General features: G+C 32.0%; 1 long non-coding RNA gene across 1 annotated transcript; it reads right to left on the minus strand.

Moving 5' to 3' along the window:
- Positions 1-86: 86 nt before the first annotated feature.
- On the minus strand, positions 87-1,600 carry LOC134260438 (uncharacterized). Its single transcript, XR_009990546.1, has 3 exons — positions 1,527-1,600; positions 1,317-1,413; positions 87-731 (listed from the first exon to the last, which is right to left on the minus strand). It is a non-coding gene; the product is annotated as an uncharacterized LOC134260438 (long non-coding RNA).
- Between the last annotated feature and the right edge of the window lie 4,755 nt (positions 1,601-6,355).

Raw genomic sequence — 6,355 nt, forward strand, 5'->3', positions numbered from 1 at the left:
TAAAAATGTTATTCAATAAAAATTAATAAACATACGCTCTTGAAATTTTAAACACAGAAAGTTGAGAATCTCTTCATTATCCTTATCATTTTTTCATATAATACCTTTGTTCCCGTCATATTTTGTAGTACGCTATAAAAAACAGTTAAATTCGTAAATTTTTGGCTTTTTGAGATGCCCCCTCTGCTAACAAGACGGTAGAATTTTGTGAGTTTCACATATAATGTACAACATAGTATTACTCATCATATATTATAGTCTGAACAAAAAGTCTATTGTAGTATTTTTGCATAATTTGATTAAAAGTGCTAAAAATGGGCACTTTCCTATATAATCCTATAGTTAATGTACCTATATTTTGAGACGGTCCCGTAAAAATACCTGGACGGTAGATTTCTCCCAAACATTGCATGAACACTAAAGTTAATATGTTATATATGGTATAAAAATGAAGAGTTTCGTTATTGTAGTTTTCACACAATAAAACCCCAATCGGCCTCCTTAAGTAATTTTCATTTCACATATATATTTAGTAATCCGGAAACAAGGGCGGTCATTCCATTGACCTATCCTATTTTCACTAGCATATAAAGAAGCACAGTCTTCAATGTTATCGAAATTATTTGGTTCATTTTCTCTCCAATTGCTAAATGTTAAGGGTTGTCCTGTGGAATTCCATAAGAATTTCCCCTCTGTCACCATATCTGTAGCACCGATCCATAGAGTGTTGTCTACAAAGGAAAGGATTGATTAATTTATTGTTGTTTAAGGTTCCTCTTGAGATTTTTTTACTCATGTCGAGACGCCACCACTTGCCGATGGAGAGCTACAAAAATAATCCCTCACTGCTCAGTTGCTTTCAGTGCATGCGAAGCATAGGTCAAATTTTACAGCTCTCCATCGGCAAGTGGTGGCGTGTCCATATAAGTAATTCTCAAGAGGGACGTTCGACAGCTAACAAACAATCAAAAACCAAGCGTCATTCTTTATTCCTCGCTAAAATATTAAACCAGCAACAGAAAAAATTCAGGAGAATTATGCCATAACAAAATTTAGAAGTGGGGTAAAACATTTTTGAATACCAAAGCATTCCTAGGAATTTTTGAAAATTTGAAATCACAAAATTTTACAAAAATCAACAATATAAAAACTTCCCAGCACAGTTAAGGCTACATTAAAGGGGCGACGTCTAATTTGTACTTAAAAATTAAACTATGTCATCATACTAAACCAATAATTCTTAAACTAGACTTGGCTGTCTGGCTGAGGAGAATAGATTTAATCAGGTTGCAGGTATTTTGTCTAGTATCTCTTACCTTCTCTCTGGTCCGGCTTAAGAATGCTCATAATGAAATTATTCTCTTCTTGCGTTTCAATTTCTACTAACGTACTGCCATTTCGGGAACATTTTTGCTGTATTAATACCAAACATTAAAAAAAACTTTCGTCAAACTATTGATGCATATGAATTATAGATTTATAAAAATTTAATGCGAAACATTGAAAGTTTTTTTTTGAATTTATACCTGTGCATTCACCCATGTCAATTCATCAAATGAAACAAAATAGCCGGACTGACGAAAATATGTCCAATTTAGGCCACAGACTTTGATCAAAGAAAAAAATATGTTTAAATTGGTCATAAAATATCAGCAAGAAAATGTTTTTGCTATTTCTCATTATTAAAGCGATATGAGCTGGATTTTTGAGAATTTTATTTTGCCGGTAAAATGTGTAATTATGATTAATCTGTATGTTATCTAAACCTTATGATGAATAAAACCAAAATAAAGTGAAAAAATGTTTCATGCAGAAGAAATATATCTGCACGACCTAATATACAGTATTATATAAGAAATAATTATTGTACATGACGACAGTAATTCAATTTTGCTTCAATCAAAGCTTATAAAAAATACTCCATCGCAAATATGAACAAAAGAAGTTTATAGATGTTTTATTTTTCTCTCATTGAAAAAGTTGATTAAAAATTTGAAATATTTTTTCCCGATGTCAAACATGCAGCTCATATTGCTTTAAATTATGTAATCTCCATCTTATTTTTATTACAATGACAATTAAAATTGATGTTGATAGTCATACCTCTGGATTCAAGTGCAATCAGTCTTTTGTCTATTGCCTCAATGATTTTATTTACTGATGTACTTAGGTCTTTAAATGTATTTCGTAAAGAAATTATTTCTTGTTGAACTGCTGTGCAATCTTCGTTTTTATATATGTTCTGGCAAACTCCATTGTGTGAAAACAGGCAAATGCACATTAGGTTACGTACTTGCAACCAAATGTTACAAAATATCTTAGTTTTCTCTGTAATAAAAGACAATATTTTGATTCATTAAATGTTAAAGAAAAGATATTTCTAATGCTCCTTTCATCATTTATGTATATTTTTAATTAATATCCTCGCATAGAAAACCTTTATCGATCCTTCTGAAAACAATCTTGAATACATCAAGAAAAACGAATTAACAGTTTCGTTTCATGTTCTTTCATTTAAATATTCATGCATTTTTATTTCAAAAAGTTAATATTTAAAAAAAAAACCTTTATCACCAAAATATACATGGTGTGAAGGATATTTTTCAGATGTATTGCGCTACAACATCATCAAAAGTTTTGTAAATCAGCTCTAGATTCTAAAAGCAACAGGCCCAAGGGCCGCATACCTCACCTGAGTAACTTTGACCATACTTTCTTTAACAGAATTCCCCTTGTAGCACCGATTTTGACCCCGCCTTATCTTCGGAGATCATGATGTGAACAATTTAAAGCTCTACATTATTTTTGAATGCTTTCATAAAAATATCTTCTTTTCTAACCCAGTGTGTTCTTGTGAAGAAGATTTTTTGTATATATTTCAATGTTAAACTTGGATTCCGTATCGTGTCCTCGCCCTACCCTCGGGGGTCATGATTTAACAATTTAAAATCTTTATTACCTCCAGGATGCTTCCATATAAGTTTAACTTTTCTGGCCCAGTGGTTCTTAAGAATTTTTTTCAATGATCCCATCCTAATTTTGTTTTGTTTTGGTTATCTCCTCTTCCGAGGGGACTTGGCCCTTCATTTTTTTTAATTCAAACTCCCCTTTACCCAAGGATGCTTTGTACCAAGTTTGGTTAAACTGGTCCAGTGGAGAAGAAGTTGAAAATGTGAAAAATTTACAGACGGACTGACAGGCAGCCGGACAAACGGATGGACGATGGACAACAGCTAATAAGAAAAGCTCACTTGAGCTTTCAGCTCAGGTGAGCTAAAACTACAAACAACTTTTCGAACATCGATAAATTTTAAAAAATCCGTTTTTATAAGTTAATTCTCTGCTCTTCTATTGCACTTATACCATAAATCTCTATTCAAGTAATTTGTTTGTGTTTTGTTGTTTAACTTCCTTCTCGAGAATTTTCAATCATATGGAAACGCCACCACTTGCCGATTGACAGTTGAAATTTTTTACCTAAACTAGGCACTCAAGGTCATTTAGCATGAGGATAAATTTTGTTAAAGCACCTACTGCGACACAGGACCTAGGTTTAAAAGGTCTCACCCGATGACCGGTCTATATGTCAAACAGTGGGATTCGAACCCGCGACGTAAGGATCAATTCCTTACTCATCGACTCAAGTGAGTGCAGACGTTCCTACAAGTACCACTGCATCACGCGAGCGACTACACACGAACCACGCAGGCGAGTACAACTATAAAAAAGATTCTTGAGTTTACTCTATATTGCCTTTAGATACTTAATGTTCCAATAATCTGTTTAAAATTTGTTGGAAAGAAATCGTGCTCTATTAACCAGCCTTTTTATTAATATTTCTATACAGCAGGACCTTCTACACAGGACGAAGAAAGTCCATTTTTTAATTTTCAAACTAAACTTTTATCGCCATTGACAGAATTTATCAATTGAAATTAATGATGTTCTTCATTATTTTAGATGGATACTTGTATCTCCTAGTAAACTCGAAATAAATAACTCTAAATAGTCTATCACATCTTTTTACAATTTTAACTGTTTAATGTTTTATTGACTACTGAGGATCGTGTTTGAGTGCAGTGACAAGCTACTAGCAAAAATCAGATTAATCATGGTTAGCTATCTTTTACTTTAATACTATAGGGTTATTGAACTTATATTGTTGAATATTGGCACAAGTTGGCTGTACATATGCAAGAGCTTGTGAGTACTTATTGTACTGCCAACGAGTGCCAGTATTCACCAATATAAGTTCAATAACTCCTTTATTATATAGCTAAACATTTCCTCATAAGTCATAATAATTATTCCAACTAAAAACAAAACCCTCAAATTAATGAGTTTTTAGTATCGGTATTCAAATTAACACTTGTCCTGTAAGTGTTCAATATTGCATCATTCCGATGACCCTACCGAGCCTTATGATTGTATTTGTTTCATTGGGTCTAATACGTACTAAATTTTTAATAAATAATTTCATTTTTGTGTAAAAAAATAAATACATCTTACCTAGATGCTACTTTCTTTCTTTAATTTAGCTTTGAGAATTTGAGCAGACGACTTTTTTTTTGTTTACAACGGGGCGTTCAACATTGAACGCTCGTATTCGGAATGTTTCGGGCATACTCGTATACGTAATACAAACTCAGCGTTCAATAAAAGGCCAAGATATTGAACGCTAAAATTCTCTAGATTGTTGATAGTATTTTATGAGACTATTCTTAGCTATATAATCATACTTAGTATTGCACTACGTATATAATCAAATGTATTGATTTCTTCATGTTCTTTCATTTTAAAATGGATCCTTTTTTCTAAGTTTGCAGGTATATTTTTTCAGTATATGTGATGAGACTTAAACCATTCGCCGAATGACTTCCTTATGAACAATGCCTAATTAAACCATTCTCCCATGGGCGGTTTTTGCAATATTTTTTTTTGAAAGTAAGCCTTTTGATGTCTATCCAACAAGTCATTCAAGCCCAAAAAGCGACTTTTTTCACTAAACATTAAGGAAATGGCATGTACTTTGCAAAGTTGCATAACGTTTGATGATAAATTAAAACTTACAAAGTATACAATTAAGTTTTTTATTACACTGTCTGCGTGGTACATTTTTGCTTAGAGATTTGTTTTTTGTAATTTCCAAATGGAAAGTTAAGAGCATTATATCTTAAAAATTTCTCTATTCTCAGAAAACAATTTCAACACATAAATCTTTACATATAGTGTAAATTGTTTTATGTGTCACAAGCATTTTTATACAAAGTTATTTCTTTAAAAAACTAACAAATCTAAACCTTTACTGCGAAGTCAAAAAGTATGAATAGATGGACTTTTTGATATTACATTGAAAAGCAATGGTATTTCTAAACTAAAATGTTTGGAGATAACGAACTATATTCGAGCTCAAAAATCCATTAAACAATACCAAATAGGAACGGAGCAAACACAGACCTCCAAAACATCAACTTCAGAGTACTTGTGTGTACAATTAGAATATCTTCAGCAAAGTATTTTAACAGATGGCATATGACAAGGTAGTAAAATTTACAAGTTCCATTTTCATTGAAAAAGCGGCTATAAATAATGTCAGAAAGAATGTACTTTTATTCATCATGGGGAATAGTTGTATATAAAGTTGTAAAGTCGTGAGATTCTATGTTGTTTATTTTGGTCATTTCTTGTGATTTCAATGTTCCAAGAGTTCTTTGGAAAAATTTAGTATGCACATCTGATTTATGCCACTTCTCGAATAAATTGTTGAACAATTCTCTTAAAGTTTTTTCTTCACTACTGTTAATGTCTTTGTGGGGAGTAAAAAAAAGAGGCTTGGTCGAACATTTACTGGAACCCGCTATGTATCTTTGTTTATGAGGATTTTTGTACGTTTTCATAAGTTTCGGTATCAAATATAGATATGATTATTCAAATTCATTTTGATATAACGAACCTTACAAACAAAGACAATATTTTACCTTCTTTGTCAGCAGGGACCAGTCTGTTCTGATGATGTATTCTATCTTTCTTTTTTCCCTTCTGAATTATTGAATACAGATGGATAGATGGTTTTCATATTGGCCCTTATCGTCTAATTGCCCGATTTTAGCATATCTCTATTACATTTAATCCATTCTGACAAAGTGTCAATGCTTTCTTTTTCATATCTGGCCCATCGGCCGGGTTTATTGAACAAAAACATTCATAAAAAGAAAGAAATCTTAATCAGAAATAATTTTGAAAATCGTAAGCTTCAAATTTGAAAGTTGGTGGCTAGACTTCTTTATCAAACTTGATGGCTAACACTTTCGAAAAAGACTACTGATGATAGAAATATTCCTAACTTTGGGAAAAA

The sequence above is a fragment of the Saccostrea cucullata genome, unplaced genomic scaffold (genome assembly GCF_032062105.1).
Source record: "Saccostrea cucullata isolate Sc308-1 unplaced genomic scaffold, CSIRO_AGI_Scuc_v1 ctg15833, whole genome shotgun sequence".
NCBI lineage: Eukaryota > Metazoa > Mollusca > Bivalvia > Ostreida > Ostreidae > Saccostrea > Saccostrea cuccullata.